At 50.8% G+C, this 25,620-nt stretch overlaps 61 non-coding genes across 61 annotated transcripts; all 61 read right to left on the bottom strand.

Moving 5' to 3' along the window:
• Nucleotides 1-245: 245 nt before the first annotated feature.
• Nucleotides 246-364, bottom strand: LOC129174915 (5S ribosomal RNA). Its single transcript, XR_008567887.1, has one exon. It is a non-coding gene; the product is annotated as a 5S ribosomal RNA (ribosomal RNA).
• Nucleotides 365-664: 300 nt separating this feature from the next.
• LOC129174916 (5S ribosomal RNA) lies at nucleotides 665-783 on the bottom strand. Its single transcript, XR_008567888.1, has one exon. It is a non-coding gene; the product is annotated as a 5S ribosomal RNA (ribosomal RNA).
• A 300-nt stretch (nucleotides 784-1,083) lies between these two features.
• On the bottom strand, nucleotides 1,084-1,202 carry LOC129175152 (5S ribosomal RNA). The gene has a single exon (XR_008568122.1). It is a non-coding gene; the product is annotated as a 5S ribosomal RNA (ribosomal RNA).
• Nucleotides 1,203-1,502: 300 nt separating this feature from the next.
• LOC129174917 (5S ribosomal RNA) lies at nucleotides 1,503-1,621 on the bottom strand. Its single transcript, XR_008567889.1, has one exon. It is a non-coding gene; the product is annotated as a 5S ribosomal RNA (ribosomal RNA).
• Nucleotides 1,622-1,921: 300 nt separating this feature from the next.
• LOC129175153 (5S ribosomal RNA) lies at nucleotides 1,922-2,040 on the bottom strand. Its single transcript, XR_008568123.1, has one exon. It is a non-coding gene; the product is annotated as a 5S ribosomal RNA (ribosomal RNA).
• A 300-nt stretch (nucleotides 2,041-2,340) lies between these two features.
• On the bottom strand, nucleotides 2,341-2,459 carry LOC129174918 (5S ribosomal RNA). The gene has a single exon (XR_008567890.1). It is a non-coding gene; the product is annotated as a 5S ribosomal RNA (ribosomal RNA).
• Nucleotides 2,460-2,759: 300 nt separating this feature from the next.
• Nucleotides 2,760-2,879, bottom strand: LOC129175334 (5S ribosomal RNA). Its single transcript, XR_008568297.1, has one exon. It is a non-coding gene; the product is annotated as a 5S ribosomal RNA (ribosomal RNA).
• A 300-nt stretch (nucleotides 2,880-3,179) lies between these two features.
• Nucleotides 3,180-3,298, bottom strand: LOC129175479 (5S ribosomal RNA). Its single transcript, XR_008568431.1, has one exon. It is a non-coding gene; the product is annotated as a 5S ribosomal RNA (ribosomal RNA).
• Nucleotides 3,299-3,598: 300 nt separating this feature from the next.
• LOC129175366 (5S ribosomal RNA) lies at nucleotides 3,599-3,718 on the bottom strand. Its single transcript, XR_008568327.1, has one exon. It is a non-coding gene; the product is annotated as a 5S ribosomal RNA (ribosomal RNA).
• A 300-nt stretch (nucleotides 3,719-4,018) lies between these two features.
• LOC129174919 (5S ribosomal RNA) lies at nucleotides 4,019-4,137 on the bottom strand. Its single transcript, XR_008567891.1, has one exon. It is a non-coding gene; the product is annotated as a 5S ribosomal RNA (ribosomal RNA).
• Nucleotides 4,138-4,437: 300 nt separating this feature from the next.
• On the bottom strand, nucleotides 4,438-4,556 carry LOC129174921 (5S ribosomal RNA). Its single transcript, XR_008567893.1, has one exon. It is a non-coding gene; the product is annotated as a 5S ribosomal RNA (ribosomal RNA).
• Nucleotides 4,557-4,856: 300 nt separating this feature from the next.
• LOC129175155 (5S ribosomal RNA) lies at nucleotides 4,857-4,975 on the bottom strand. The gene has a single exon (XR_008568125.1). It is a non-coding gene; the product is annotated as a 5S ribosomal RNA (ribosomal RNA).
• Nucleotides 4,976-5,275: 300 nt separating this feature from the next.
• Nucleotides 5,276-5,394, bottom strand: LOC129174922 (5S ribosomal RNA). Its single transcript, XR_008567894.1, has one exon. It is a non-coding gene; the product is annotated as a 5S ribosomal RNA (ribosomal RNA).
• A 300-nt stretch (nucleotides 5,395-5,694) lies between these two features.
• On the bottom strand, nucleotides 5,695-5,813 carry LOC129175156 (5S ribosomal RNA). The gene has a single exon (XR_008568126.1). It is a non-coding gene; the product is annotated as a 5S ribosomal RNA (ribosomal RNA).
• Nucleotides 5,814-6,113: 300 nt separating this feature from the next.
• Nucleotides 6,114-6,232, bottom strand: LOC129175480 (5S ribosomal RNA). Its single transcript, XR_008568432.1, has one exon. It is a non-coding gene; the product is annotated as a 5S ribosomal RNA (ribosomal RNA).
• Nucleotides 6,233-6,527: 295 nt separating this feature from the next.
• On the bottom strand, nucleotides 6,528-6,646 carry LOC129174968 (5S ribosomal RNA). The gene has a single exon (XR_008567939.1). It is a non-coding gene; the product is annotated as a 5S ribosomal RNA (ribosomal RNA).
• A 295-nt stretch (nucleotides 6,647-6,941) lies between these two features.
• Nucleotides 6,942-7,060, bottom strand: LOC129174969 (5S ribosomal RNA). Its single transcript, XR_008567940.1, has one exon. It is a non-coding gene; the product is annotated as a 5S ribosomal RNA (ribosomal RNA).
• A 300-nt stretch (nucleotides 7,061-7,360) lies between these two features.
• Nucleotides 7,361-7,479, bottom strand: LOC129175584 (5S ribosomal RNA). Its single transcript, XR_008568533.1, has one exon. It is a non-coding gene; the product is annotated as a 5S ribosomal RNA (ribosomal RNA).
• A 300-nt stretch (nucleotides 7,480-7,779) lies between these two features.
• On the bottom strand, nucleotides 7,780-7,898 carry LOC129175163 (5S ribosomal RNA). Its single transcript, XR_008568133.1, has one exon. It is a non-coding gene; the product is annotated as a 5S ribosomal RNA (ribosomal RNA).
• A 300-nt stretch (nucleotides 7,899-8,198) lies between these two features.
• On the bottom strand, nucleotides 8,199-8,317 carry LOC129175481 (5S ribosomal RNA). The gene has a single exon (XR_008568433.1). It is a non-coding gene; the product is annotated as a 5S ribosomal RNA (ribosomal RNA).
• Nucleotides 8,318-8,617: 300 nt separating this feature from the next.
• LOC129175367 (5S ribosomal RNA) lies at nucleotides 8,618-8,737 on the bottom strand. The gene has a single exon (XR_008568328.1). It is a non-coding gene; the product is annotated as a 5S ribosomal RNA (ribosomal RNA).
• A 300-nt stretch (nucleotides 8,738-9,037) lies between these two features.
• Nucleotides 9,038-9,156, bottom strand: LOC129174923 (5S ribosomal RNA). The gene has a single exon (XR_008567895.1). It is a non-coding gene; the product is annotated as a 5S ribosomal RNA (ribosomal RNA).
• Nucleotides 9,157-9,456: 300 nt separating this feature from the next.
• On the bottom strand, nucleotides 9,457-9,575 carry LOC129174924 (5S ribosomal RNA). Its single transcript, XR_008567896.1, has one exon. It is a non-coding gene; the product is annotated as a 5S ribosomal RNA (ribosomal RNA).
• A 300-nt stretch (nucleotides 9,576-9,875) lies between these two features.
• On the bottom strand, nucleotides 9,876-9,994 carry LOC129174925 (5S ribosomal RNA). The gene has a single exon (XR_008567897.1). It is a non-coding gene; the product is annotated as a 5S ribosomal RNA (ribosomal RNA).
• A 300-nt stretch (nucleotides 9,995-10,294) lies between these two features.
• On the bottom strand, nucleotides 10,295-10,413 carry LOC129175157 (5S ribosomal RNA). The gene has a single exon (XR_008568127.1). It is a non-coding gene; the product is annotated as a 5S ribosomal RNA (ribosomal RNA).
• A 300-nt stretch (nucleotides 10,414-10,713) lies between these two features.
• LOC129175483 (5S ribosomal RNA) lies at nucleotides 10,714-10,832 on the bottom strand. Its single transcript, XR_008568435.1, has one exon. It is a non-coding gene; the product is annotated as a 5S ribosomal RNA (ribosomal RNA).
• A 295-nt stretch (nucleotides 10,833-11,127) lies between these two features.
• LOC129174970 (5S ribosomal RNA) lies at nucleotides 11,128-11,246 on the bottom strand. Its single transcript, XR_008567941.1, has one exon. It is a non-coding gene; the product is annotated as a 5S ribosomal RNA (ribosomal RNA).
• A 300-nt stretch (nucleotides 11,247-11,546) lies between these two features.
• Nucleotides 11,547-11,665, bottom strand: LOC129175586 (5S ribosomal RNA). The gene has a single exon (XR_008568535.1). It is a non-coding gene; the product is annotated as a 5S ribosomal RNA (ribosomal RNA).
• Nucleotides 11,666-11,965: 300 nt separating this feature from the next.
• LOC129175164 (5S ribosomal RNA) lies at nucleotides 11,966-12,084 on the bottom strand. The gene has a single exon (XR_008568134.1). It is a non-coding gene; the product is annotated as a 5S ribosomal RNA (ribosomal RNA).
• Nucleotides 12,085-12,384: 300 nt separating this feature from the next.
• LOC129175484 (5S ribosomal RNA) lies at nucleotides 12,385-12,503 on the bottom strand. The gene has a single exon (XR_008568436.1). It is a non-coding gene; the product is annotated as a 5S ribosomal RNA (ribosomal RNA).
• Nucleotides 12,504-12,803: 300 nt separating this feature from the next.
• On the bottom strand, nucleotides 12,804-12,923 carry LOC129175369 (5S ribosomal RNA). Its single transcript, XR_008568330.1, has one exon. It is a non-coding gene; the product is annotated as a 5S ribosomal RNA (ribosomal RNA).
• Nucleotides 12,924-13,223: 300 nt separating this feature from the next.
• On the bottom strand, nucleotides 13,224-13,342 carry LOC129174927 (5S ribosomal RNA). The gene has a single exon (XR_008567899.1). It is a non-coding gene; the product is annotated as a 5S ribosomal RNA (ribosomal RNA).
• A 300-nt stretch (nucleotides 13,343-13,642) lies between these two features.
• LOC129174928 (5S ribosomal RNA) lies at nucleotides 13,643-13,761 on the bottom strand. The gene has a single exon (XR_008567900.1). It is a non-coding gene; the product is annotated as a 5S ribosomal RNA (ribosomal RNA).
• A 300-nt stretch (nucleotides 13,762-14,061) lies between these two features.
• LOC129175158 (5S ribosomal RNA) lies at nucleotides 14,062-14,180 on the bottom strand. Its single transcript, XR_008568128.1, has one exon. It is a non-coding gene; the product is annotated as a 5S ribosomal RNA (ribosomal RNA).
• Nucleotides 14,181-14,480: 300 nt separating this feature from the next.
• LOC129174929 (5S ribosomal RNA) lies at nucleotides 14,481-14,599 on the bottom strand. The gene has a single exon (XR_008567901.1). It is a non-coding gene; the product is annotated as a 5S ribosomal RNA (ribosomal RNA).
• A 300-nt stretch (nucleotides 14,600-14,899) lies between these two features.
• LOC129175159 (5S ribosomal RNA) lies at nucleotides 14,900-15,018 on the bottom strand. Its single transcript, XR_008568129.1, has one exon. It is a non-coding gene; the product is annotated as a 5S ribosomal RNA (ribosomal RNA).
• Nucleotides 15,019-15,318: 300 nt separating this feature from the next.
• Nucleotides 15,319-15,437, bottom strand: LOC129175485 (5S ribosomal RNA). Its single transcript, XR_008568437.1, has one exon. It is a non-coding gene; the product is annotated as a 5S ribosomal RNA (ribosomal RNA).
• A 295-nt stretch (nucleotides 15,438-15,732) lies between these two features.
• LOC129174971 (5S ribosomal RNA) lies at nucleotides 15,733-15,851 on the bottom strand. Its single transcript, XR_008567942.1, has one exon. It is a non-coding gene; the product is annotated as a 5S ribosomal RNA (ribosomal RNA).
• A 295-nt stretch (nucleotides 15,852-16,146) lies between these two features.
• On the bottom strand, nucleotides 16,147-16,265 carry LOC129174972 (5S ribosomal RNA). Its single transcript, XR_008567943.1, has one exon. It is a non-coding gene; the product is annotated as a 5S ribosomal RNA (ribosomal RNA).
• Nucleotides 16,266-16,565: 300 nt separating this feature from the next.
• On the bottom strand, nucleotides 16,566-16,684 carry LOC129175587 (5S ribosomal RNA). The gene has a single exon (XR_008568536.1). It is a non-coding gene; the product is annotated as a 5S ribosomal RNA (ribosomal RNA).
• A 300-nt stretch (nucleotides 16,685-16,984) lies between these two features.
• On the bottom strand, nucleotides 16,985-17,103 carry LOC129175165 (5S ribosomal RNA). The gene has a single exon (XR_008568135.1). It is a non-coding gene; the product is annotated as a 5S ribosomal RNA (ribosomal RNA).
• Nucleotides 17,104-17,403: 300 nt separating this feature from the next.
• Nucleotides 17,404-17,522, bottom strand: LOC129175057 (5S ribosomal RNA). Its single transcript, XR_008568026.1, has one exon. It is a non-coding gene; the product is annotated as a 5S ribosomal RNA (ribosomal RNA).
• A 300-nt stretch (nucleotides 17,523-17,822) lies between these two features.
• Nucleotides 17,823-17,941, bottom strand: LOC129175486 (5S ribosomal RNA). Its single transcript, XR_008568438.1, has one exon. It is a non-coding gene; the product is annotated as a 5S ribosomal RNA (ribosomal RNA).
• A 295-nt stretch (nucleotides 17,942-18,236) lies between these two features.
• On the bottom strand, nucleotides 18,237-18,355 carry LOC129174973 (5S ribosomal RNA). The gene has a single exon (XR_008567945.1). It is a non-coding gene; the product is annotated as a 5S ribosomal RNA (ribosomal RNA).
• Nucleotides 18,356-18,655: 300 nt separating this feature from the next.
• Nucleotides 18,656-18,774, bottom strand: LOC129175487 (5S ribosomal RNA). The gene has a single exon (XR_008568439.1). It is a non-coding gene; the product is annotated as a 5S ribosomal RNA (ribosomal RNA).
• A 295-nt stretch (nucleotides 18,775-19,069) lies between these two features.
• On the bottom strand, nucleotides 19,070-19,188 carry LOC129175191 (5S ribosomal RNA). Its single transcript, XR_008568160.1, has one exon. It is a non-coding gene; the product is annotated as a 5S ribosomal RNA (ribosomal RNA).
• Nucleotides 19,189-19,483: 295 nt separating this feature from the next.
• On the bottom strand, nucleotides 19,484-19,602 carry LOC129174974 (5S ribosomal RNA). Its single transcript, XR_008567946.1, has one exon. It is a non-coding gene; the product is annotated as a 5S ribosomal RNA (ribosomal RNA).
• A 300-nt stretch (nucleotides 19,603-19,902) lies between these two features.
• Nucleotides 19,903-20,021, bottom strand: LOC129175588 (5S ribosomal RNA). The gene has a single exon (XR_008568537.1). It is a non-coding gene; the product is annotated as a 5S ribosomal RNA (ribosomal RNA).
• Nucleotides 20,022-20,321: 300 nt separating this feature from the next.
• Nucleotides 20,322-20,440, bottom strand: LOC129175488 (5S ribosomal RNA). The gene has a single exon (XR_008568440.1). It is a non-coding gene; the product is annotated as a 5S ribosomal RNA (ribosomal RNA).
• Nucleotides 20,441-20,735: 295 nt separating this feature from the next.
• Nucleotides 20,736-20,854, bottom strand: LOC129174975 (5S ribosomal RNA). Its single transcript, XR_008567947.1, has one exon. It is a non-coding gene; the product is annotated as a 5S ribosomal RNA (ribosomal RNA).
• A 300-nt stretch (nucleotides 20,855-21,154) lies between these two features.
• Nucleotides 21,155-21,273, bottom strand: LOC129175589 (5S ribosomal RNA). Its single transcript, XR_008568538.1, has one exon. It is a non-coding gene; the product is annotated as a 5S ribosomal RNA (ribosomal RNA).
• Nucleotides 21,274-21,573: 300 nt separating this feature from the next.
• LOC129175489 (5S ribosomal RNA) lies at nucleotides 21,574-21,692 on the bottom strand. Its single transcript, XR_008568441.1, has one exon. It is a non-coding gene; the product is annotated as a 5S ribosomal RNA (ribosomal RNA).
• Nucleotides 21,693-21,987: 295 nt separating this feature from the next.
• LOC129174976 (5S ribosomal RNA) lies at nucleotides 21,988-22,106 on the bottom strand. The gene has a single exon (XR_008567948.1). It is a non-coding gene; the product is annotated as a 5S ribosomal RNA (ribosomal RNA).
• Nucleotides 22,107-22,406: 300 nt separating this feature from the next.
• LOC129175055 (5S ribosomal RNA) lies at nucleotides 22,407-22,525 on the bottom strand. The gene has a single exon (XR_008568024.1). It is a non-coding gene; the product is annotated as a 5S ribosomal RNA (ribosomal RNA).
• A 295-nt stretch (nucleotides 22,526-22,820) lies between these two features.
• Nucleotides 22,821-22,939, bottom strand: LOC129174977 (5S ribosomal RNA). The gene has a single exon (XR_008567949.1). It is a non-coding gene; the product is annotated as a 5S ribosomal RNA (ribosomal RNA).
• Nucleotides 22,940-23,239: 300 nt separating this feature from the next.
• LOC129175590 (5S ribosomal RNA) lies at nucleotides 23,240-23,358 on the bottom strand. Its single transcript, XR_008568539.1, has one exon. It is a non-coding gene; the product is annotated as a 5S ribosomal RNA (ribosomal RNA).
• Nucleotides 23,359-23,658: 300 nt separating this feature from the next.
• On the bottom strand, nucleotides 23,659-23,777 carry LOC129175490 (5S ribosomal RNA). The gene has a single exon (XR_008568442.1). It is a non-coding gene; the product is annotated as a 5S ribosomal RNA (ribosomal RNA).
• A 295-nt stretch (nucleotides 23,778-24,072) lies between these two features.
• Nucleotides 24,073-24,191, bottom strand: LOC129174980 (5S ribosomal RNA). The gene has a single exon (XR_008567951.1). It is a non-coding gene; the product is annotated as a 5S ribosomal RNA (ribosomal RNA).
• Nucleotides 24,192-24,491: 300 nt separating this feature from the next.
• On the bottom strand, nucleotides 24,492-24,610 carry LOC129175591 (5S ribosomal RNA). Its single transcript, XR_008568540.1, has one exon. It is a non-coding gene; the product is annotated as a 5S ribosomal RNA (ribosomal RNA).
• Nucleotides 24,611-24,910: 300 nt separating this feature from the next.
• LOC129175491 (5S ribosomal RNA) lies at nucleotides 24,911-25,029 on the bottom strand. The gene has a single exon (XR_008568443.1). It is a non-coding gene; the product is annotated as a 5S ribosomal RNA (ribosomal RNA).
• Nucleotides 25,030-25,324: 295 nt separating this feature from the next.
• Nucleotides 25,325-25,443, bottom strand: LOC129174981 (5S ribosomal RNA). The gene has a single exon (XR_008567952.1). It is a non-coding gene; the product is annotated as a 5S ribosomal RNA (ribosomal RNA).
• Between the last annotated feature and the right edge of the window lie 177 nt (nucleotides 25,444-25,620).

Raw genomic sequence — 25,620 nt, forward strand, 5'->3', positions numbered from 1 at the left:
CTGCAAACGGTCTCGGATGTGTGTGCACACTTTGCTGCTCGTATGGTTTTTCTGGCTGTTTTGTGCCACCGGTCGCAGCCACAGCCAGCCTGTAAGCCTGTTTGAACTTCACAGCAGAGAGAAAAACACTGTAGATGGATGTTCCTCACATGAGGGCAAAATAAATACTCTTCCTCCATTCAAAGTGACGGCGTTTTCCAAGAAGTGGGAAACAGCGCCCTCTGCTGAAAGCCAAGAGCCTAAAAAGCTTACAGCACCTGGTATTCCCAGGCGGTCTCCCATCCAAGTACTCACCAGGCCCGCCCCTGCTTAGCTTCCGAGATCGGACGAGATCGGGCGTTCTCAGGGTAGTATGGCCGTAAGCCGGAAAGCTCTCTGAAAACTTTCCTTTTAAAGACGACACTGGTCAAACTGCGCTTCTGCAAACGGTCTCGGATGTGTGTGCACACTTTGCTGCTCGTATGGTTTTTCTGGCTGTTTTGTGCCACCGGTCGCAGCCACAGCCAGCCTGTAAGCCTGTTTGAACTTCACAGCAGAGAGAAAAACACTGTAGATGGATGTTCCTCACATGAGGGCAAAATAAATACTCTTCCTCCATTCAAAGTGATGGCGTTTTCCAAGAAGTGGGAAACAGCGCCCTCTGCTGAAAGCCAAGAGCCTAAAAAGCTTACAGCACCTGGTATTCCCAGGCGGTCTCCCATCCAAGTACTCACCAGGCCCGCCCCTGCTTAGCTTCCGAGATCGGACGAGATCGGGCGTTCTCAGGGTAGTATGGCCGTAAGCCGGAAAGCTCTCTGAAAACTTTCCTTTTAAAGACGACACTGGTCAAACTGCGCTTCTGCAAACGGTCTCGGATGTGTGTGCACACTTTGCTGCTCGTATGGTTTTTCTGGCTGTTTTGTGCCACCGGTCGCAGCCACAGCCAGCCTGTAAGCCTGTTTGAACTTCACAGCAGAGAGAAAAACACTGTAGATGGATGTTCCTCCCATGAGGGCAAAATAAATACTCTTCCTCCATTCAAAGTGATGGCGTTTTCCAAGAGGTGGGAAACAGCGCCCTCTGCTGAAAGCCAAGAGCCTAAAAAGCTTTCAGCACCTGGTATTCCCAGGCGGTCTCCCATCCAAGTACTAACCAGGCCCGCCCCTGCTTAGCTTCCGAGATCGGACGAGATCGGGCGTTCTCAGGGTAGTATGGCCGTAAGCCGGAAAGCTCTCTGAAAACTTTCCTTTTAAAGACGACACTGGTCAAACTGCGCTTCTGCAAACGGTCTCGGATGTGTGTGCACACTTTGCTGCTCGTATGGTTTTTCTGGCTGTTTTGTGCCACCGGTCGCAGCCACAGCCAGCCTGTAAGCCTGTTTGAACTTCACAGCAGAGAGAAAAACACTGTAGATGGATGTTCCTCACATGAGGGCAAAATAAATACTCTTCCTCCATTCAAAGTGACGGCGTTTTCCAAGAAGTGGGAAACAGCGCCCTCTGCTGAAAGCCAAGAGCCTAAAAAGCTTACAGCACCTGGTATTCCCAGGCGGTCTCCCATCCAAGTACTCACCAGGCCCGCCCCTGCTTAGCTTCCGAGATCGGACGAGATCGGGCGTTCTCAGGGTAGTATGGCCGTAAGCCGGAAAGCTCTCTGAAAACTTTCCTTTTAAAGACGACACTGGTCAAACTGCGCTTCTGCAAACGGTCTCGGATGTGTGTGCACACTTTGCTGCTCGTATGGTTTTTCTGGCTGTTTTGTGCCACCGGTCGCAGCCACAGCCAGCCTGTAAGCCTGTTTGAACTTCACAGCAGAGAGAAAAACACTGTAGATGGATGTTCCTCCCATGAGGGCAAAATAAATACTCTTCCTCCATTCAAAGTGATGGCGTTTTCCAAGAGGTGGGAAACAGCGCCCTCTGCTGAAAGCCAAGAGCCTAAAAAGCTTTCAGCACCTGGTATTCCCAGGCGGTCTCCCATCCAAGTACTAACCAGGCCCGCCCCTGCTTAGCTTCCGAGATCGGACGAGATCGGGCGTTCTCAGGGTAGTATGGCCGTAAGCCGGAAAGCTCTCTGAAAACTTTCCTTTTAAAGACGACACTGGTCAAACTGCGCTTCTGCAAACGGTCTCGGATGTGTGTGCACACTTTGCTGCTCGTATGGTTTTTCTGGCTGTTTTGTGCCACCGGTCGCAGCCACAGCCAGCCTGTAAGCCTGTTTGAACTTCACAGCAGAGAGAAAAACACTGTAGATGGATGTTCCTCACATGAGGGCAAAATAAATACTCTTCCTCCATTCAAAGTGATGGCGTTTTCCAAGAAGTGGGAAACAGCGCCCTCTGCTGAAAGCCAAGAGCCTAAAAAGCTTACAGCACCTGGTATTCCCAGGCGGTCTCCCATCCAAGTACTCACCAGGCCCGCCCCTGCTTAGCTTCCGAGATCGGACGAGATCGGGCGTTCTCAGGGTAGTATGGCCGTAAGCCGGAAAGCTCTCTGAAAACTTTCCTTTTAAAGACGACACTGGTCAAACTGCGCTTCTGCAAACGGTCTCGGATGTGTGTGCACACTTTGCTGCTCGTATGGTTTTTCTGGCTGTTTTGTGCCACCGGTCGCAGCCACAGCCAGCCTGTAAGCCTGTTTGAACTTCACAGCAGAGAGAAAAACACTGTAGATGGATGTTCCTCACATGAGGGCAAAATAAATACTCTTCCTCCATTCAAAGTGATGGCGTTTTCCAAGAAGTGGGAAACAGCGCCCTCTGCTGAAAGCCAAGAGCCTAAAAAGCTTACAGCACCTGGTATTCCCAGGCGGTCTCCCATTCCAAGTACTCACCAGGCCCGCCCCTGCTTAGCTTCCGAGATCGGACGAGATCGGGCGTTCTCAGGGTAGTATGGCCGTAAGCCGGAAAGCTCTCTGAAAACTTTCCTTTTAAAGACGACACTGGTCAAACTGCGCTTCTGCAAACGGTCTCGGATGTGTGTGCACACTTTGCTGCTCGTATGGTTTTTCTGGCTGTTTTGTGCCACCGGTCGCAGCCACAGCCAGCCTGTAAGCCTGTTTGAACTTCACAGCAGAGAGAAAAACACTGTAGATGGATGTTCCTCACATGAGGGCAAAATAAATACTCTTCCTCCATTCAAAGTGATGGCGTTTTCCAAGAAGTGGGAAACAGCGCCCTCTGCTGAAAGCCAAGAGCCTAAAAAGCTTACAGCACCTGGTATTCCCAGGCGGTCTCCCATCCAAGTACTAACCAGGCCCGCCCCTGCTTAGCTTCCGAGATCGGACGAGATCGGGCGTTCTCAGGGTAGTATGGCCGTAAGCCGGAAAGCTCTCTGAAAACTTTCCTTTTAAAGACGACACTGGTCAAACTGCGCTTCTGCAAACGGTCTCGGATGTGTGTGCACACTTTGCTGCTCGTATGGTTTTTCTGGCTGTTTTGTGCCACCGGTCGCAGCCACAGCCAGCCTGTAAGCCTGTTTGAACTTCACAGCAGAGAGAAAAACACTGTAGATGGATGTTCCTCACATGAGGGCAAAATAAATACTCTTCCTCCATTCAAAGTGATGGCGTTTTCCAAGAAGTGGGAAACAGCGCCCTCTGCTGAAAGCCAAGAGCCTAAAAAGCTTACAGCACCTGGTATTCCCAGGCGGTCTCCCATTCCAAGTACTCACCAGGCCCGCCCCTGCTTAGCTTCCGAGATCGGACGAGATCGGGCGTTCTCAGGGTAGTATGGCTGTAAGCCGGAAAGCTCTCTGAAAACTTTCCTTTTAAAGACGACACTGGTCAAACTGCGCTTCTGCAAACGGTCTCGGATGTGTGTGCACACTTTGCTGCTCGTATGGTTTTTCTGGCTGTTTTGTGCCACCGGTCGCAGCCACAGCCAGCCTGTAAGCCTGTTTGAACTTCACAGCAGAGAGAAAAACACTGTAGATGGATGTTCCTCACATGAGGGCAAAATAAATACTCTTCCTCCATTCAAAGTGATGGCGTTTTCCAAGAAGTGGGAAACAGCGCCCTCTGCTGAAAGCCAAGAGCCTAAAAAGCTTACAGCACCTGGTATTCCCAGGCGGTCTCCCATCCAAGTACTCACCAGGCCCGCCCCTGCTTAGCTTCCGAGATCGGACGAGATCGGGCGTTCTCAGGGTAGTATGGCCGTAAGCCGGAAAGCTCTCTGAAAACTTTCCTTTTAAAGACGACACTGGTCAAACTGCGCTTCTGCAAACGGTCTCGGATGTGTGTGCACACTTTGCTGCTCGTATGGTTTTTCTGGCTGTTTTGTGCCACCGGTCGCAGCCACAGCCAGCCTGTAAGCCTGTTTGAACTTCACAGCAGAGAGAAAAACACTGTAGATGGATGTTCCTCACATGAGGGCAAAATAAATACTCTTCCTCCATTCAAAGTGATGGCGTTTTCCAAGAAGTGGGAAACAGCGCCCTCTGCTGAAAGCCAAGAGCCTAAAAAGCTTACAGCACCTGGTATTCCCAGGCGGTCTCCCATCCAAGTACTCACCAGGCCCGCCCCTGCTTAGCTTCCGAGATCGGACGAGATCGGGCGTTCTCAGGGTAGTATGGCCGTAAGCCGGAAAGCTCTCTGAAAACTTTCCTTTTAAAGACGACACTGGTCAAACTGCGCTTCTGCAAACGGTCTCGGATGTGTGTGCACACTTTGCTGCTCGTATGGTTTTTCTGGCTGTTTTGTGCCACCGGTCGCAGCCACAGCCAGCCTGTAAGCCTGTTTGAACTTCACAGCAGAGAGAAAAACACTGTAGATGGATGTTCCTCCCATGAGGGCAAAATAAATACTCTTCCTCCATTCAAAGTGATGGCGTTTTCCAAGAGGTGGGAAACAGCGCCCTCTGCTGAAAGCCAAGAGCCTAAAAAGCTTTCAGCACCTGGTATTCCCAGGCGGTCTCCCATCCAAGTACTAACCAGGCCCGCCCCTGCTTAGCTTCCGAGATCGGACGAGATCGGGCGTTCTCAGGGTAGTATGGCCGTAAGCCGGAAAGCTCTCTGAAAACTTTCCTTTTAAAGACGACACTGGTCAAACTGCGCTTCTGCAAACGGTCTCGGATGTGTGTGCACACTTTGCTGCTCGTATGGTTTTTCTGGCTGTTTTGTGCCACCGGTCGCAGCCACAGCCAGCCTGTAAGCCTGTTTGAACTTCACAGCAGAGAGAAAAACACTGTAGATGGATGTTCCTCACATGAGGGCAAAATAAATACTCTTCCTCCATTCAAAGTGACGGCGTTTTCCAAGAAGTGGGAAACAGCGCCCTCTGCTGAAAGCCAAGAGCCTAAAAAGCTTACAGCACCTGGTATTCCCAGGCGGTCTCCCATCCAAGTACTCACCAGGCCCGCCCCTGCTTAGCTTCCGAGATCGGACGAGATCGGGCGTTCTCAGGGTAGTATGGCCGTAAGCCGGAAAGCTCTCTGAAAACTTTCCTTTTAAAGACGACACTGGTCAAACTGCGCTTCTGCAAACGGTCTCGGATGTGTGTGCACACTTTGCTGCTCGTATGGTTTTTCTGGCTGTTTTGTGCCACCGGTCGCAGCCACAGCCAGCCTGTAAGCCTGTTTGAACTTCACAGCAGAGAGAAAAACACTGTAGATGGATGTTCCTCCCATGAGGGCAAAATAAATACTCTTCCTCCATTCAAAGTGATGGCGTTTTCCAAGAGGTGGGAAACAGCGCCCTCTGCTGAAAGCCAAGAGCCTAAAAAGCTTTCAGCACCTGGTATTCCCAGGCGGTCTCCCATCCAAGTACTAACCAGGCCCGCCCCTGCTTAGCTTCCGAGATCGGACGAGATCGGGCGTTCTCAGGGTAGTATGGCCGTAAGCCGGAAAGCTCTCTGAAAACTTTCCTTTTAAAGACGACACTGGTCAAACTGCGCTTCTGCAAACGGTCTCGGATGTGTGTGCACACTTTGCTGCTCGTATGGTTTTTCTGGCTGTTTTGTGCCACCGGTCGCAGCCACAGCCAGCCTGTAAGCCTGTTTGAACTTCACAGCAGAGAGAAAAACACTGTAGATGGATGTTCCTCACATGAGGGCAAAATAAATACTCTTCCTCCATTCAAAGTGATGGCGTTTTCCAAGAAGTGGGAAACAGCGCCCTCTGCTGAAAGCCAAGAGCCTAAAAAGCTTACAGCACCTGGTATTCCCAGGCGGTCTCCCATCCAAGTACTAACCAGGCCCGCCCCTGCTTAGCTTCCGAGATCGGACGAGATCGGGCGTTCTCAGGGTAGTATGGCCGTAAGCCGGAAAGCTCTCTGAAAACTTTCCTTTTAAAGACGACACTGGTCAAACTGCGCTTCTTGAAACGGTCTCGGATGTGTGTGCACACTTTGCTGCTCGTATGGTTTTTCTGGCTGTTTTGTGCCACCGGTCGCAGCCACAGCCAGCCTATAAGCCTGTTTGAACTTCACAGCAGAGAGACAAATAGATGGATGTTCCTCACATGAGGGCAAAATAAATACTCTTCCTCCATTCAAAGTGATGGCGTTTTCCAAGAAGTGGGAAACAGCGCCCTCTGCTGAAAGCCAAGAGCCTAAAAAGCTTACAGCACCTGCTATTCCCAGGCGGTCTCCCATCCAAGTACTAACCAGGCCCGCCCCTGCTTAGCTTCCGAGATCGGACGAGATCGGGCGTTCTCAGGGTAGTATGGCCGTAAGCCGGAAAGCTCTCTGAAAACTTTCCTTTTAAAGACGACACTGGTCAAACTGCGCTTCTGCAAACGGTCTCGGATGTGTGTGCACACTTTGCTGCTCGTATGGTTTTTCTGGCTGTTTTGTGCCACCGGTCGCAGCCACAGCCAGCCTATAAGCCTGTTTGAACTTCACAGCAGAGAGACAAATAGATGGATGTTCCTCACATGAGGGCAAAATAAATACTCTTCCTCCATTCAAAGTGATGGCGTTTTCCAAGAAGTGGGAAACAGCGCCCTCTGCTGAAAGCCAAGAGCCTAAAAAGCTTACAGCACCTGCTATTCCCAGGCGGTCTCCCATCCAAGTACTAACCAGGCCCGCCCCTGCTTAGCTTCCGAGATCGGACGAGATCGGGCGTTCTCAGGGTAGTATGGCCGTAAGCCGGAAAGCTCTCTGAAAACTTTCCTTTTAAAGACGACACTGGTCAAACTGCGCTTCTGCAAACGGTCTCGGATGTGTGTGCACACTTTGCTGCTCGTATGGTTTTTCTGGCTGTTTTGTGCCACCGGTCGCAGCCACAGCCAGCCTATAAGCCTGTTTGAACTTCACAGCAGAGAGACAAATACTGTAGATGGATGTTCCTCACATGAGGGCAAAATAAATACTCTTCCTCCATTCAAAGTGATGGCGTTTTCCAAGAAGTGGGAAACAGCGCCCTCTGCTGAAAGCCAAGAGCCTAAAAAGCTTACAGCACCTGGTATTCCCAGGCGGTCTCCCATCCAAGTACTAACCAGGCCCGCCCCTGCTTAGCTTCCGAGATCGGACGAGATCAGGCGTTCTCAGGGTAGTATGGCCGTAAGCCGGAAAGCTCTCTGAAAACTTTCCTTTTAAAGACGACACTGGTCAAACTGCGCTTCTGCAAACGGTCTCGGATGTGTGTGCACACTTTGCTGCTCGTATGGTTTTTCTGGCTGTTTTGTGCCACCGGTCGCAGCCACAGCCAGCCTATAAGCCTGTTTGAACTTCACAGCAGAGAGACAAATACTGTAGATGGATGTTCCTCACATGAGGGCAAAATAAATACTCTTCCTCCATTCAAAGTGATGGCGTTTTCCAAGAAGTGGGAAACAGCGCCCTCTGCTGAAAGCCAAGAGCCTAAAAAGCTTACAGCACCTGGTATTCCCAGGCGGTCTCCCATCCAAGTACTAACCAGGCCCGCCCCTGCTTAGCTTCCGAGATTGGACGAGATCGGGCGTTCTCAGGGTAGTATGGCCGTAAGCCGGAAAGCTCTCTGAAAACTTTCCTTTTAAAGACGACACTGGTCAAACTGCGCTTCTTCAAACGGTCTCGGATGTGTGTGCACACTTTGCTGCTCGTATGGTTTTTCTGGCTGTTTTGTGCCACCGGTCGCAGCCACAGCCAGCCTGTAAGCCTGTTTGAACTTCACAGCAGAGAGAAAAACACTGTAGATGGATGTTCCTCACATGAGGGCAAAATAAATACTCTTCCTCCATTCAAAGTGATGGCGTTTTCCAAGAAGTGGGAAACAGCGCCCTCTGCTGAAAGCCAAGAGCCTAAAAAGCTTACAGCACCTGGTATTCCCAGGCGGTCTCCCATCCAAGTACTAACCAGGCCCGCCCCTGCTTAGCTTCCGAGATCGGACGAGATCGGGCGTTCTCAGGGTAGTATGGCCGTAAGCCGGAAAGCTCTCTGAAAACTTTCCTTTTAAAGACGACACTGGTCAAACTGCGCTTCTGCAAACGGTCTCGGATGTGTGTGCACACTTTGCTGCTCGTATGGTTTTTCTGGCTGTTTTGTGCCACCGGTCGCAGCCACAGCCAGCCTGTAAGCCTGTTTGAACTTCACAGCAGAGAGAAAAACACTGTAGATGGATGTTCCTCACATGAGGGCAAAATAAATACTCTTCCTCCATTCAAAGTGATGGCGTTTTCCAAGAAGTGGGAAACAGCGCCCTCTGCTGAAAGCCAAGAGCCTAAAAAGCTTACAGCACCTGGTATTCCCAGGCGGTCTCCCATTCCAAGTACTCACCAGGCCCGCCCCTGCTTAGCTTCCGAGATCGGACGAGATCGGGCGTTCTCAGGGTAGTATGGCTGTAAGCCGGAAAGCTCTCTGAAAACTTTCCTTTTAAAGACGACACTGGTCAAACTGCGCTTCTGCAAACGGTCTCGGATGTGTGTGCACACTTTGCTGCTCGTATGGTTTTTCTGGCTGTTTTGTGCCACCGGTCGCAGCCACAGCCAGCCTGTAAGCCTGTTTGAACTTCACAGCAGAGAGAAAAACACTGTAGATGGATGTTCCTCACATGAGGGCAAAATAAATACTCTTCCTCCATTCAAAGTGATGGCGTTTTCCAAGAAGTGGGAAACAGCGCCCTCTGCTGAAAGCCAAGAGCCTAAAAAGCTTACAGCACCTGGTATTCCCAGGCGGTCTCCCATCCAAGTACTCACCAGGCCCGCCCCTGCTTAGCTTCCGAGATCGGACGAGATCGGGCGTTCTCAGGGTAGTATGGCCGTAAGCCGGAAAGCTCTCTGAAAACTTTCCTTTTAAAGACGACACTGGTCAAACTGCGCTTCTGCAAACGGTCTCGGATGTGTGTGCACACTTTGCTGCTCGTATGGTTTTTCTGGCTGTTTTGTGCCACCGGTCGCAGCCACAGCCAGCCTGTAAGCCTGTTTGAACTTCACAGCAGAGAGAAAAACACTGTAGATGGATGTTCCTCACATGAGGGCAAAATAAATACTCTTCCTCCATTCAAAGTGATGGCGTTTTCCAAGAAGTGGGAAACAGCGCCCTCTGCTGAAAGCCAAGAGCCTAAAAAGCTTACAGCACCTGGTATTCCCAGGCGGTCTCCCATCCAAGTACTCACCAGGCCCGCCCCTGCTTAGCTTCCGAGATCGGACGAGATCGGGCGTTCTCAGGGTAGTATGGCCGTAAGCCGGAAAGCTCTCTGAAAACTTTCCTTTTAAAGACGACACTGGTCAAACTGCGCTTCTGCAAACGGTCTCGGATGTGTGTGCACACTTTGCTGCTCGTATGGTTTTTCTGGCTGTTTTGTGCCACCGGTCGCAGCCACAGCCAGCCTGTAAGCCTGTTTGAACTTCACAGCAGAGAGAAAAACACTGTAGATGGATGTTCCTCACATGAGGGCAAAATAAATACTCTTCCTCCATTCAAAGTGACGGCGTTTTCCAAGAAGTGGGAAACAGCGCCCTCTGCTGAAAGCCAAGAGCCTAAAAAGCTTACAGCACCTGGTATTCCCAGGCGGTCTCCCATCCAAGTACTCACCAGGCCCGCCCCTGCTTAGCTTCCGAGATCGGACGAGATCGGGCGTTCTCAGGGTAGTATGGCCGTAAGCCGGAAAGCTCTCTGAAAACTTTCCTTTTAAAGACGACACTGGTCAAACTGCGCTTCTGCAAACGGTCTCGGATGTGTGTGCACACTTTGCTGCTCGTATGGTTTTTCTGGCTGTTTTGTGCCACCGGTCGCAGCCACAGCCAGCCTGTAAGCCTGTTTGAACTTCACAGCAGAGAGAAAAACACTGTAGATGGATGTTCCTCCCATGAGGGCAAAATAAATACTCTTCCTCCATTCAAAGTGATGGCGTTTTCCAAGAGGTGGGAAACAGCGCCCTCTGCTGAAAGCCAAGAGCCTAAAAAGCTTTCAGCACCTGGTATTCCCAGGCGGTCTCCCATCCAAGTACTAACCAGGCCCGCCCCTGCTTAGCTTCCGAGATCGGACGAGATCGGGCGTTCTCAGGGTAGTATGGCCGTAAGCCGGAAAGCTCTCTGAAAACTTTCCTTTTAAAGACGACACTGGTCAAACTGCGCTTCTGCAAACGGTCTCGGATGTGTGTGCACACTTTGCTGCTCGTATGGTTTTTCTGGCTGTTTTGTGCCACCGGTCGCAGCCACAGCCAGCCTGTAAGCCTGTTTGAACTTCACAGCAGAGAGAAAAACACTGTAGATGGATGTTCCTCACATGAGGGCAAAATAAATACTCTTCCTCCATTCAAAGTGATGGCGTTTTCCAAGAAGTGGGAAACAGCGCCCTCTGCTGAAAGCCAAGAGCCTAAAAAGCTTACAGCACCTGGTATTCCCAGGCGGTCTCCCATCCAAGTACTAACCAGGCCCGCCCCTGCTTAGCTTCCGAGATCGGACGAGATCGGGCGTTCTCAGGGTAGTATGGCCGTAAGCCGGAAAGCTCTCTGAAAACTTTCCTTTTAAAGACGACACTGGTCAAACTGCGCTTCTTGAAACGGTCTCGGATGTGTGTGCACACTTTGCTGCTCGTATGGTTTTTCTGGCTGTTTTGTGCCACCGGTCGCAGCCACAGCCAGCCTATAAGCCTGTTTGAACTTCACAGCAGAGAGACAAATAGATGGATGTTCCTCACATGAGGGCAAAATAAATACTCTTCCTCCATTCAAAGTGATGGCGTTTTCCAAGAAGTGGGAAACAGCGCCCTCTGCTGAAAGCCAAGAGCCTAAAAAGCTTACAGCACCTGCTATTCCCAGGCGGTCTCCCATCCAAGTACTAACCAGGCCCGCCCCTGCTTAGCTTCCGAGATCGGACGAGATCGGGCGTTCTCAGGGTAGTATGGCCGTAAGCCGGAAAGCTCTCTGAAAACTTTCCTTTTAAAGACGACACTGGTCAAACTGCGCTTCTGCAAACGGTCTCGGATGTGTGTGCACACTTTGCTGCTCGTATGGTTTTTCTGGCTGTTTTGTGCCACCGGTCGCAGCCACAGCCAGCCTATAAGCCTGTTTGAACTTCACAGCAGAGAGACAAATACTGTAGATGGATGTTCCTCACATGAGGGCAAAATAAATACTCTTCCTCCATTCAAAGTGATGGCGTTTTCCAAGAAGTGGGAAACAGCGCCCTCTGCTGAAAGCCAAGAGCCTAAAAAGCTTACAGCACCTGGTATTCCCAGGCGGTCTCCCATCCAAGTACTAACCAGGCCCGCCCCTGCTTAGCTTCCGAGATCGGACGAGATCAGGCGTTCTCAGGGTAGTATGGCCGTAAGCCGGAAAGCTCTCTGAAAACTTTCCTTTTAAAGACGACACTGGTCAAACTGCGCTTCTGCAAACGGTCTCGGATGTGTGTGCACACTTTGCTGCTCGTATGGTTTTTCTGGCTGTTTTGTGCCACCGGTCGCAGCCACAGCCAGCCTATAAGCCTGTTTGAACTTCACAGCAGAGAGACAAATACTGTAGATGGATGTTCCTCACATGAGGGCAAAATAAATACTCTTCCTCCATTCAAAGTGATGGCGTTTTCCAAGAAGTGGGAAACAGCGCCCTCTGCTGAAAGCCAAGAGCCTAAAAAGCTTACAGCACCTGGTATTCCCAGGCGGTCTCCCATCCAAGTACTAACCAGGCCCGCCCCTGCTTAGCTTCCGAGATTGGACGAGATCGGGCGTTCTCAGGGTAGTATGGCCGTAAGCCGGAAAGCTCTCTGAAAACTTTCCTTTTAAAGACGACACTGGTCAAACTGCGCTTCTTCAAACGGTCTCGGATGTGTGTGCACACTTTGCTGCTCGTATGGTTTTTCTGGCTGTTTTGTGCCACCGGTCGCAGCCACAGCCAGCCTGTAAGCCTGTTTGAACTTCACAGCAGAGAGAAAAACACTGTAGATGGATGTTCCTCACATGAGGGCAAAATAAATACTCTTCCTCCATTCAAAGTGATGGCGTTTTCCAAGAAGTGGGAAACAGCGCCCTCTGCTGAAAGCCAAGAGCCTAAAAAGCTTACAGCACCTGGTATTCCCAGGCGGTCTCCCATCCAAGTACTAACCAGGCCCGCCCCTGCTTAGCTTCCGAGATCGGACGAGATCGGGCGTTCTCAGGGTAGTATGGCCGTAAGCCGGAAAGCTCTCTGAAAACTTTCCTTTTAAAGACGACACTGGTCAAACTGCGCTTCTGCAAACGGTCTCGGATGTGTGTGCACACTTTGCTGCTCGTATGGTTTTTCTGGCTGTTTTGTGCCACCGGTCGCAGCCACAGCCAGCCTGTAAGCCTGTTTGAACTTCACAGCAGAGAGAAAAACACTGTAGATGGATGTTCCTCACATGAGGGCAAAATAAATACTCTTCCTCCATTCAAAGTGATGGCGTTTTCCAAGAAGTGGGAAACAGCGCCCTCTGCTGAAAGCCAAGAGCCTAAAAAGCTTACAGCACCTGGTATTCCCAGGCGGTCTCCCATTCCAAGTACTCACCAGGCCCGCCCCTGCTTAGCTTCCGAGATCGGACGAGATCGGGCGTTCTCAGGGTAGTATGGCTGTAAGCCGGAAAGCTCTCTGAAAACTTTCCTTTTAAAGACGACACTGGTCAAACTGCGCTTCTGCAAACGGTCTCGGATGTGTGTGCACACTTTGCTGCTCGTATGGTTTTTCTGGCTGTTTTGTGCCACCGGTCGCAGCCACAGCCAGCCTGTAAGCCTGTTTGAACTTCACAGCAGAGAGAAAAACACTGTAGATGGATGTTCCTCACATGAGGGCAAAATAAATACTCTTCCTCCATTCAAAGTGATGGCGTTTTCCAAGAAGTGGGAAACAGCGCCCTCTGCTGAAAGCCAAGAGCCTAAAAAGCTTACAGCACCTGGTATTCCCAGGCGGTCTCCCATCCAAGTACTCACCAGGCCCGCCCCTGCTTAGCTTCCGAGATCGGACGAGATCGGGCGTTCTCAGGGTAGTATGGCCGTAAGCCGGAAAGCTCTCTGAAAACTTTCCTTTTAAAGACGACACTGGTCAAACTGCGCTTCTGCAAACGGTCTCGGATGTGTGTGCACACTTTGCTGCTCGTATGGTTTTTCTGGCTGTTTTGTGCCACCGGTCGCAGCCACAGCCAGCCTGTAAGCCTGTTTGAACTTCACAGCAGAGAGAAAAACACTGTAGATGGATGTTCCTCACATGAGGGCAAAATAAATACTCTTCCTCCATTCAAAGTGATGGCGTTTTCCAAGAAGTGGGAAACAGCGCCCTCTGCTGAAAGCCAAGAGCCTAAAAAGCTTACAGCACCTGGTATTCCCAGGCGGTCTCCCATCCAAGTACTCACCAGGCCCGCCCCTGCTTAGCTTCCGAGATCGGACGAGATCGGGCGTTCTCAGGGTAGTATGGCCGTAAGCCGGAAAGCTCTCTGAAAACTTTCCTTTTAAAGACGACACTGGTCAAACTGCGCTTCTGCAAACGGTCTCGGATGTGTGTGCACACTTTGCTGCTCGTATGGTTTTTCTGGCTGTTTTGTGCCACCGGTCGCAGCCACAGCCAGCCTGTAAGCCTGTTTGAACTTCACAGCAGAGAGAAAAACACTGTAGATGGATGTTCCTCCCATGAGGGCAAAATAAATACTCTTCCTCCATTCAAAGTGATGGCGTTTTCCAAGAGGTGGGAAACAGCGCCCTCTGCTGAAAGCCAAGAGCCTAAAAAGCTTTCAGCACCTGGTATTCCCAGGCGGTCTCCCATCCAAGTACTAACCAGGCCCGCCCCTGCTTAGCTTCCGAGATCGGACGAGATCGGGCGTTCTCAGGGTAGTATGGCCGTAAGCCGGAAAGCTCTCTGAAAACTTTCCTTTTAAAGACGACACTGGTCAAACTGCGCTTCTGCAAACGGTCTCGGATGTGTGTGCACACTTTGCTGCTCGTATGGTTTTTCTGGCTGTTTTGTGCCACCGGTCGCAGCCACAGCCAGCCTGTAAGCCTGTTTGAACTTCACAGCAGAGAGAAAAACACTGTAGATGGATGTTCCTCACATGAGGGCAAAATAAATACTCTTCCTCCATTCAAAGTGACGGCGTTTTCCAAGAAGTGGGAAACAGCGCCCTCTGCTGAAAGCCAAGAGCCTAAAAAGCTTACAGCACCTGGTATTCCCAGGCGGTCTCCCATCCAAGTACTCACCAGGCCCGCCCCTGCTTAGCTTCCGAGATCGGACGAGATCGGGCGTTCTCAGGGTAGTATGGCCGTAAGCCGGAAAGCTCTCTGAAAACTTTCCTTTTAAAGACGACACTGGTCAAACTGCGCTTCTGCAAACGGTCTCGGATGTGTGTGCACACTTTGCTGCTCGTATGGTTTTTCTGGCTGTTTTGTGCCACCGGTCGCAGCCACAGCCAGCCTGTAAGCCTGTTTGAACTTCACAGCAGAGAGAAAAACACTGTAGATGGATGTTCCTCCCATGAGGGCAAAATAAATACTCTTCCTCCATTCAAAGTGATGGCGTTTTCCAAGAGGTGGGAAACAGCGCCCTCTGCTGAAAGCCAAGAGCCTAAAAAGCTTTCAGCACCTGGTATTCCCAGGCGGTCTCCCATCCAAGTACTAACCAGGCCCGCCCCTGCTTAGCTTCCGAGATCGGACGAGATCGGGCGTTCTCAGGGTAGTATGGCCGTAAGCCGGAAAGCTCTCTGAAAACTTTCCTTTTAAAGACGACACTGGTCAAACTGCGCTTCTGCAAACGGTCTCGGATGTGTGTGCACACTTTGCTGCTCGTATGGTTTTTCTGGCTGTTTTGTGCCACCGGTCGCAGCCACAGCCAGCCTGTAAGCCTGTTTGAACTTCACAGCAGAGAGAAAAACACTGTAGATGGATGTTCCTCACATGAGGGCAAAATAAATACTCTTCCTCCATTCAAAGTGATGGCGTTTTCCAAGAAGTGGGAAACAGCGCCCTCTGCTGAAAGCCAAGAGCCTAAAAAGCTTACAGCACCTGGTATTCCCAGGCGGTCTCCCATCCAAGTACTAACCAGGCCCGCCCCTGCTTAGCTTCCGAGATCGGACGAGATCGGGCGTTCTCAGGGTAGTATGGCCGTAAGCCGGAAAGCTCTCTGAAAACTTTCCTTTTAAAGACGACACTGGTCAAACTGCGCTTCTTGAAACGGTCTCGGATGTGTGTGCACACTTTGCTGCTCGTATGGTTTTTCTGGCTGTTTTGTGCCACCGGTCGCAGCCACAGCCAGCCTATAAGCCTGTTTGAACTTCACAGCAGAGAGACAAATAGATGGATGTTCCTCACATGAGGGCAAAATAAATACTCTTCCTCCATTCAAAGTGATGGCGTTTTCCAAGAAGTGGGAAACAGCGCCCTCTGCTGAAAGCCAAGAGCCTAAAAAGCTTACAGCACCTGCTATTCCCAGGCGGTCTCCCATCCAAGTACTAACCAGGCCCGCCCCTGCTTAGCTTCCGAGATCGGACGAGATCGGGCGTTCTCAGGGTAGTATGGCCGTAAGCCGGAAAGCTCTCTGAAAACTTTCCTTTTAAAGACGACACTGGTCAAACTGCGCTTCTGCAAACGGTCTCGGATGTGTGTGCACACTTTGCTGCTCGTATGGTTTTTCTGGCTGTTTTGTGCCACCGGTCGCAGCCACAGCCAGCCTATAAGCCTGTTTGAACTTCACAGCAGAGAGACAAATAGATGGATGTTCCTCACATGAGGGCAAAATAAATACTCTTCCTCCATTCAAAGTGATGGCGTTTTCCAAGAAGTGGGAAACAGCGCCCTCTGCTGAAAGCCAAGAGCCTAAAAAGCTTACAGCACCTGCTATTCCCAGGCGGTCTCCCATCCAAGTACTAACCAGGCCCGCCCCTGCTTAGCTTCCGAGATCGGACGAGATCGGGCGTTCTCAGGGTAGTATGGCCGTAAGCCGGAAAGCTCTCTGAAAACTTTCCTTTTAAAGACGACACTGGTCAAACTGCGCTTCTGCAAACGGTCTCGGATGTGTGTGCACACTTTGCTGCTCGTATGGTTTTTCTGGCTGTTTTGTGCCACCGGTCGCAGCCACAGCCAGCCTATAAGCCTGTTTGAACTTCACAGCAGAGAGACAAATACTGTAGATGGATGTTCCTCACATGAGGGCAAAATAAATACTCTTCCTCCATTCAAAGTGATGGCGTTTTCCAAGAAGTGGGAAACAGCGCCCTCTGCTGAAAGCCAAGAGCCTAAAAAGCTTACAGCACCTGGTATTCCCAGGCGGTCTCCCATCCAAGTACTAACCAGGCCCGCCCCTGCTTAGCTTCCGAGATCGGACGAGATCAGGCGTTCTCAGGGTAGTATGGCCGTAAGCCGGAAAGCTCTCTGAAAACTTTCCTTTTAAAGACGACACTGGTCAAACTGCGCTTCTGCAAACGGTCTCGGATGTGTGTGCACACTTTGCTGCTCGTATGGTTTTTCTGGCTGTTTTGTGCCACCGGTCGCAGCCACAGCCAGCCTATAAGCCTGTTTGAACTTCACAGCAGAGAGACAAATACTGTAGATGGATGTTCCTCACATGAGGGCAAAATAAATACTCTTCCTCCATTCAAAGTGATGGCGTTTTCCAAGAAGTGGGAAACAGCGCCCTCTGCTGAAAGCCAAGAGCCTAAAAAGCTTACAGCACCTGGTATTCCCAGGCGGTCTCCCATCCAAGTACTAACCAGGCCCGCCCCTGCTTAGCTTCCGAGATTGGACGAGATCGGGCGTTCTCAGGGTAGTATGGCCGTAAGCCGGAAAGCTCTCTGAAAACTTTCCTTTTAAAGACGACACTGGTCAAACTGCGCTTCTGCAAACGGTCTCGGATGTGTGTGCACACTTTGCTGCTCGTATGGTTTTTCTGGCTGTTTTGTGCCACCGGTCGCAGCCACAGCCAGCCTATAAGCCTGTTTGAACTTCACAGCAGAGAGACAAATACTGTAGATGGATGTTCCTCACATGAGGGCAAAATAAATACTCTTCCTCCATTCAAAGTGATGGCGTTTTCCAAGAAGTGGGAAACAGCGCCCTCTGCTGAAAGCCAAGAGCCTAAAAAGCTTACAGCACCTGGTATTCCCAGGCGGTCTCCCATCCAAGTACTAACCAGGCCCGCCCCTGCTTAGCTTCCGAGATCGGACGAGATCAGGCGTTCTCAGGGTAGTATGGCCATAAGCCGGAAAGCTCTCTGAAAACTTTCCTTTTAAAGACGACACTGGTCAAACTGCGCTTCTGCAAACGGTCTCGGATGTGTGTGCACACTTTGCTGCTCGTATGGTTTTTCTGGCTGTTTTGTGCCACCGGTCGCAGCCACAGCCAGCCTATAAGCCTGTTTGAACTTCACAGCAGAGAGACAAATACTGTAGATGGATGTTCCTCACATGAGGGCAAAATAAATACTCTTCCTCCATTCAAAGTGATGGCGTTTTCCAAGAAGTGGGAAACAGCGCCCTCTGCTGAAAGCCAAGAGCCTAAAAAGCTTACAGCACCTGGTATTCCCAGGCGGTCTCCCATCCAAGTACTAACCAGGCCCGCCCCTGCTTAGCTTCCGAGATCGGACGAGATCGGGCGTTCTCAGGGTAGTATGGCCGTAAGCCGGAAAGCTCTCTGAAAACTTTCCTTTTAAAGACGACACTGGTCAAACTGCGCTTCTTCAAACGGTCTCGGATGTGTGTGCACACTTTGCTGCTCGTATGGTTTTTCTGGCTGTTTTGTGCCACCGGTCGCAGCCACAGCCAGCCTATAAGCCTGTTTGAACTTCACAGCAGACAGACAAATAGATGGATGTTCCTCACATGAGGGCAAAATAAATACTCTTCCTCCATTCAAAGTGATGGCGTTTTCCAAGAAGTGGGAAACAGCGCCCTCTGCTGAAAGCCAAGAGCCTAAAAAGCTTACAGCACCTGCTATTCCCAGGCGGTCTCCCATCCAAGTACTAACCAGGCCCGCCCCTGCTTAGCTTCCGAGATCGGACGAGATCGGGCGTTCTCAGGGTAGTATGGCCGTAAGCCGGAAAGCTCTCTGAAAACTTTCCTTTTAAAGACGACACTGGTCAAACTGCGCTTCTGCAAACGGTCTCGGATGTGTGTGCACACTTTGCTGCTCGTATGGTTTTTCTGGCTGTTTTGTGCCACCGGTCGCAGCCACAGCCAGCCTATAAGCCTGTTTGAACTTCACAGCAGAGAGACAAATACTGTAGATGGATGTTCCTCACATGAGGGCAAAATAAATACTCTTCCTCCATTCAAAGTGATGGCGTTTTCCAAGAAGTGGGAAACAGCGCCCTCTGCTGAAAGCCAAGAGCCTAAAAAGCTTACAGCACCTGGTATTCCCAGGCGGTCTCCCATCCAAGTACTAACCAGGCCCGCCCCTGCTTAGCTTCCGAGATCGGACGAGATCGGGCGTTCTCAGGGTAGTATGGCCGTAAGCCGGAAAGCTCTCTGAAAACTTTCCTTTTAAAGACGACACTGGTCAAACTGCGCTTCTTCAAACGGTCTCGGATGTGTGTGCACACTTTGCTGCTCGTATGGTTTTTCTGGCTGTTTTGTGCCACCGGTCGCAGCCACAGCCAGCCTATAAGCCTGTTTGAACTTCACAGCAGAGAGACAAATAGATGGATGTTCCTCACATGAGGGCAAAATAAATACTCTTCCTCCATTCAAAGTGATGGCGTTTTCCAAGAAGTGGGAAACAGCGCCCTCTGCTGAAAGCCAAGAGCCTAAAAAGCTTACAGCACCTGCTATTCCCAGGCGGTCTCCCATCCAAGTACTAACCAGGCCCGCCCCTGCTTAGCTTCCGAGATCGGACGAGATCGGGCGTTCTCGGGGTAGTATGGCCGTAAGCCGGAAAGCTCTCTGAAAACTTTCCTTTTAAAGACGACACTGGTCAAACTGCGCTTCTGCAAACGGTCTCGGATGTGTGTGCACACTTTGCTGCTCGTATGGTTTTTCTGGCTGTTTTGTGCCACCGGTCGCAGCCACAGCCAGCCTATAAGCCTGTTTGAACTTCACAGCAGAGAGACAAATAGATGGATGTTCCTCACATGAGGGCAAAATAAATACTCTTCCTCCATTCAAAGTGATGGCGTTTTCCAAGAAGTGGGAAACAGCGCCCTCTGCTGAAAGCCAAGAGCCTAAAAAGCTTACAGCACCTGCTATTCCCAGGCGGTCTCCCATCCAAGTACTAACCAGGCCCGCCCCTGCTTAGCTTCCGAGATCGGACGAGATCGGGCGTTCTCAGGGTAGTATGGCCGTAAGCCGGAAAGCTCTCTGAAAACTTTCCTTTTAAAGACGACACTGGTCAAACTGCGCTTCTGCAAACGGTCTCGGATGTGTGTGCACACTTTGCTGCTCGTATGGTTTTTCTGGCTGTTTTGTGCCACCGGTCGCAGCCACAGCCAGCCTATAAGCCTGTTTGAACTTCACAGCAGAGAGACAAATACTGTAGATGGATGTTCCTCACATGAGGGCAAAATAAATACTCTTCCTCCATTCAAAGTGATGGCGTTTTCCAAGAAGTGGGAAACAGCGCCCTCTGCTGAAAGCCAAGAGCCTAAAAAGCTTACAGCACCTGGTATTCCCAGGCGGTCTCCCATCCAAGTACTAACCAGGCCCGCCCCTGCTTAGCTTCCGAGATCGGACGAGATCAGGCGTTCTCAGGGTAGTATGGCCGTAAGCCGGAAAGCTCTCTGAAAACTTTCCTTTTAAAGACGACACTGGTCAAACTGCGCTTCTGCAAACGGTCTCGGATGTGTGTGCACACTTTGCTGCTCGTATGGTTTTTCTGGCTGTTTTGTGCCACCGGTCGCAGCCACAGCCAGCCTATAAGCCTGTTTGAACTTCACAGCAGAGAGACAAATACTGTAGATGGATGTTCCTCACATGAGGGCAAAATAAATACTCTTCCTCCATTCAAAGTGATGGCGTTTTCCAAGAAGTGGGAAACAGCGCCCTCTGCTGAAAGCCAAGAGCCTAAAAAGCTTACAGCACCTGGTATTCCCAGGCGGTCTCCCATCCAAGTACTAACCAGGCCCGCCCCTGCTTAGCTTCCGAGATCGGACGAGATCGGGCGTTCTCAGGGTAGTATGGCCGTAAGCCGGAAAGCTCTCTGAAAACTTTCCTTTTAAAGACGACACTGGTCAAACTGCGCTTCTTCAAACGGTCTCGGATGTGTGTGCACACTTTGCTGCTCGTATGGTTTTTCTGGCTGTTTTGTGCCACCGGTCGCAGCCACAGCCAGCCTATAAGCCTGTTTGAACTTCACAGCAGAGAGACAAATAGATGGATGTTCCTCACATGAGGGCAAAATAAATACTCTTCCTCCATTCAAAGTGATGGCGTTTTCCAAGAAGTGGGAAACAGCGCCCTCTGCTGAAAGCCAAGAGCCTAAAAAGCTTACAGCACCTGCTATTCCCAGGCGGTCTCCCATCCAAGTACTAACCAGGCCCGCCCCTGCTTAGCTTCCGAGATCGGACGAGATCGGGCGTTCTCAGGGTAGTATGGCCGTAAGCCGGAAAGCTCTCTGAAAACTTTCCTTTTAAAGACGACACTGGTCAAACTGCGCTTCTGCAAACGGTCTCGGATGTGTGTGCACACTTTGCTGCTCGTATGGTTTTTCTGGCTGTTTTGTGCCACCGGTCGCAGCCACAGCCAGCCTATAAGCCTGTTTGAACTTCACAGCAGAGAGACAAATACTGTAGATGGATGTTCCTCACATGAGGGCAAAATAAATACTCTTCCTCCATTCAAAGTGATGGCGTTTTCCAAGAAGTGGGAAACAGCGCCCTGTGCTGAAAGCCAAGAGCCTAAAAAGCTTACAGCACCTGGTATTCCCAGGCGGTCTCCCATCCAAGTACTAACCAGGCCCGCCCCTGCTTAGCTTCCGAGATCGGACGAGATCAGGCGTTCTCAGGGTAGTATGGCCGTAAGCCGGAAAGCTCTCTGAAAACTTTCCTTTTAAAGACGACACTGGTCAAACTGCGCTTCTGCAAACGGTCTCGGATGTGTGTGCACACTTTGCTGCTCGTATGGTTTTTCTGGCTGTTTTGTGCCACCGGTCGCAGCCACAGCCAGCCTATAAGCCTGTTTGAACTTCACAGCAGAGAGACAAATACTGTAGATGGATGTTCCTCACATGAGGGCAAAATAAATACTCTTCCTCCATTCAAAGTGATGGCGTTTTCCAAGAAGTGGGAAACAGCGCCCTCTGCTGAAAGCCAAGAGCCTAAAAAGCTTACAGCACCTGGTATTCCCAGGCGGTCTCCCATCCAAGTACTAACCAGGCCCGCCCCTGCTTAGCTTCCGAGATCGGACGAGATCGGGCGTTCTCAGGGTAGTATGGCCGTAAGCCGGAAAGCTCTCTGAAAACTTTCCTTTTAAAGACGACACTGGTCAAACTGCGCTTCTTCAAACGGTCTCGGATGTGTGTGCACACTTTGCTGCTCGTATGGTTTTTCTGGCTGTTTTGTGCCACCGGTCGCAGCCACAGCCAGCCTATAAGCCTGTTTGAACTTCACAGCAGACAGACAAATAGATGGATGTTCCTCACATGAGGGCAAAATAAATACTCTTCCTCCATTCAAAGTGATGGCGTTTTCCAAGAAGTGGGAAACAGCGCCCTCTGCTGAAAGCCAAGAGCCTAAAAAGCTTACAGCACCTGCTATTCCCAGGCGGTCTCCCATCCAAGTACTAACCAGGCCCGCCCCTGCTTAGCTTCCGAGATCGGACGAGATCGGGCGTTCTCAGGGTAGTATGGCCGTAAGCCGGAAAGCTCTCTGAAAACTTTCCTTTTAAAGACGACACTGGTCAAACTGCGCTTCTGCAAACGGTCTCGGATGTGTGTGCACACTTTGCTGCTCGTATGGTTTTTCTGGCTGTTTTGTGCCACCGGTCGCAGCCACAGCCAGCCTATAAGCCTGTTTGAACTTCACAGCAGAGAGACAAATACTGTAGATGGATGTTCCTCACATGAGGGCAAAATAAATACTCTTCCTCCATTCAAAGTGATGGCGTTTTCCAAGAAGTGGGAAACAGCGCCCTCTGCTGAAAGCCAAGAGCCTAAAAACCTTACAGCACCTGGTATTCCCAGGCGGTCTCCCATCCAAGTACTAACCAGGCCCGCCCCTGCTTAGCTTCCGAGATCGGACGAGATCGGGCGTTCTCAGGGTAGTATGGCCGTAAGCCGGAAAGCTCTCTGAAAACTTTCCTTTTAAAGACGACACTGGTCAAACTGCGCTTCTTCAAACGGTCTCGGATGTGTGTGCACACTTTGCTGCTCGTATGGTTTTTCTGGCTGTTTTGTGCCACCGGTCGCAGCCACAGCCAGCCTATAAGCCTGTTTGAACTTCACAGCAGAGAGACAAATAGATGGATGTTCCTCACATGAGGGCAAAATAAATACTCTTCCTCCATTCAAAGTGATGGCGTTTTCCAAGAAGTGGGAAACAGCGCCCTCTGCTGAAAGCCAAGAGCCTAAAAAGCTTACAGCACCTGCTATTCCCAGGCGGTCTCCCATCCAAGTACTAACCAGGCCCGCCCCTGCTTAGCTTCCGAGATCGGACGAGATCGGGCGTTCTCAGGGTAGTATGGCCGTAAGCCGGAAAGCTCTCTGAAAACTTTCCTTTTAAAGACGACACTGGTCAAACTGCGCTTCTGCAAACGGTCTCGGATGTGTGTGCACACTTTGCTGCTCGTATGGTTTTTCTGGCTGTTTTGTGCCACCGGTCGCAGCCACAGCCAGCCTATAAGCCTGTTTGAACTTCACAGCAGAGAGACAAATACTGTAGATGGATGTTCCTCACATGAGGGCAAAATAAATACTCTTCCTCCATTCAAAGTGATGGCGTTTTCCAAGAAGTGGGAAACAGCGCCCTCTGCTGAAAGCCAAGAGCCTAAAAAGCTTACAGCACCTGGTATTCCCAGGCGGTCTCCCATCCAAGTACTAACCAGGCCCGCCCCTGCTTAGCTTCCGAGATCGGACGAGATCAGGCGTTCTCAGGGTAGTATGGCCGTAAGCCGGAAAGCTCTCTGAAAACTTTCCTTTTAAAGACGACACTGGTCAAACTGCGCTTCTGCAAACGGTCTCGGATGTGTGTGCACACTTTGCTGCTCGTATGGTTTTTCTGGCTGTTTTGTGCCACCGGTCGCAGCCACAGCCAGCCTATAAGCCTGTTTGAACTTCACAGCAGAGAGACAAATACTGTAGATGGATGTTCCTCACATGAGGGCAAAATAAATACTCTTCCTCCATTCAAAGTGATGGCGTTTTCCAAGAAGTGGGAAACAGCGCCCTCTGCTGAAAGCCAAGAGCCTAAAAAGCTTACAGCACCTGGTATTCCCAGGCGGTCTCCCATCCAAGTACTAACCAGGCCCGCCCCTGCTTAGCTTCCGAGATCGGACGAGATCGGGCGTTCTCAGGGTAGTATGGCCGTAAGCCGGAAAGCTCTCTGAAAACTTTCCTTTTAAAGACGACACTGGTCAAACTGCGCTTCTTCAAACGGTCTCGGATGTGTGTGCACACTTTGCTGCTCGTATGGTTTTTCTGGCTGTTTTGTGCCACCGGTCGCAGCCACAGCCAGCCTATAAGCCTGTTTGAACTTCACAGCAGAGAGACAAATAGATGGATGTTCCTCACATGAGGGCAAAATAAATACTCTTCCTCCATTCAAAGTGATGGCGTTTTCCAAGAAGTGGGAAACAGCGCCCTCTGCTGAAAGCCAAGAGCCTAAAAAGCTTACAGCACCTGCTATTCCCAGGCGGTCTCCCATCCAAGTACTAACCAGGCCCGCCCCTGCTTAGCTTCCGAGATCGGACGAGATCGGGCGTTCTCAGGGTAGTATGGCCGTAAGCCGGAAAGCTCTCTGAAAACTTTCCTTTTAAAGACGACACTGGTCAAACTGCGCTTCTGCAAACGGTCTCGGATGTGTGTGCACACTTTGCTGCTCGTATGGTTTTTCTGGCTGTTTTGTGCCACCGGTCGCAGCCACAGCCAGCCTATAAGCCTGTTTGAACTTCACAGCAGAGAGACAAATACTGTAGATGGATGTTCCTCACATGAGGGCAAAATAAATACTCTTCCTCCATTCAAAGTGATGGCGTTTTCCAAGAAGTGGGAAACAGCGCCCTGTGCTGAAAGCCAAGAGCCTAAAAAGCTTACAGCACCTGGTATTCCCAGGCGGTCTCCCATCCAAGTACTAACCAGGCCCGCCCCTGCTTAGCTTCCGAGATCGGACGAGATCAGGCGTTCTCAGGGTAGTATGGCCGTAAGCCGGAAAGCTCTCTGAAAACTTTCCTTTTAAAGACGACACTGGTCAAACTGCGCTTCTGCAAACGGTCTCGGATGTGTGTGCACACTTTGCTGCTCGTATGGTTTTTCTGGCTGTTTTGTGCCACCGGTCGCAGCCACAGCCAGCCTATAAGCCTGTTTGAACTTCACAGCAGAGAGACAAATACTGTAGATGGATGTTCCTCACATGAGGGCAAAATAAATACTCTTCCTCCATTCAAAGTGATGGCGTTTTCCAAGAAGTGGGAAACAGCGCCCTCTGCTGAAAGCCAAGAGCCTAAAAAGCTTACAGCACCTGGTATTCCCAGGCGGTCTCCCATCCAAGTACTAACCAGGCCCGCCCCTGCTTAGCTTCCGAGATCGGACGAGATCGGGCGTTCTCAGGGTAGTATGGCCGTAAGCCGGAAAGCTCTCTGAAAACTTTCCTTTTAAAGACGACACTGGTCAAACTGCGCTTCTTCAAACGGTCTCGGATGTGTGTGCACACTTTGCTGCTCGTATGGTTTTTCTGGCTGTTTTGTGCCACCGGTCGCAGCCACAGCCAGCCTATAAGCCTGTTTGAACTTCACAGCAGACAGACAAATAGATGGATGTTCCTCACATGAGGGCAAAATAAATACTCTTCCTCCATTCAAAGTGATGGCGTTTTCCAAGAAGTGGGAAACAGCGCCCTCTGCTGAAAGCCAAGAGCCTAAAAAGCTTACAGCACCTGCTATTCCCAGGCGGTCTCCCATCCAAGTACTAACCAGGCCCGCCCCTGCTTAGCTTCCGAGATCGGACGAGATCGGGCGTTCTCAGGGTAGTATGGCCGTAAGCCGGAAAGCTCTCTGAAAACTTTCCTTTTAAAGACGACACTGGTCAAACTGCGCTTCTGCAAACGGTCTCGGATGTGTGTGCACACTTTGCTGCTCGTATGGTTTTTCTGGCTGTTTTGTGCCACCGGTCGCAGCCACAGCCAGCCTATAAGCCTGTTTGAACTTCACAGCAGAGAGA

This window comes from Dunckerocampus dactyliophorus, unplaced genomic scaffold, assembly GCF_027744805.1.
Source record: "Dunckerocampus dactyliophorus isolate RoL2022-P2 unplaced genomic scaffold, RoL_Ddac_1.1 HiC_scaffold_23, whole genome shotgun sequence".
NCBI classification, from domain to species: Eukaryota; Metazoa; Chordata; class Actinopteri; order Syngnathiformes; family Syngnathidae; genus Dunckerocampus; species Dunckerocampus dactyliophorus.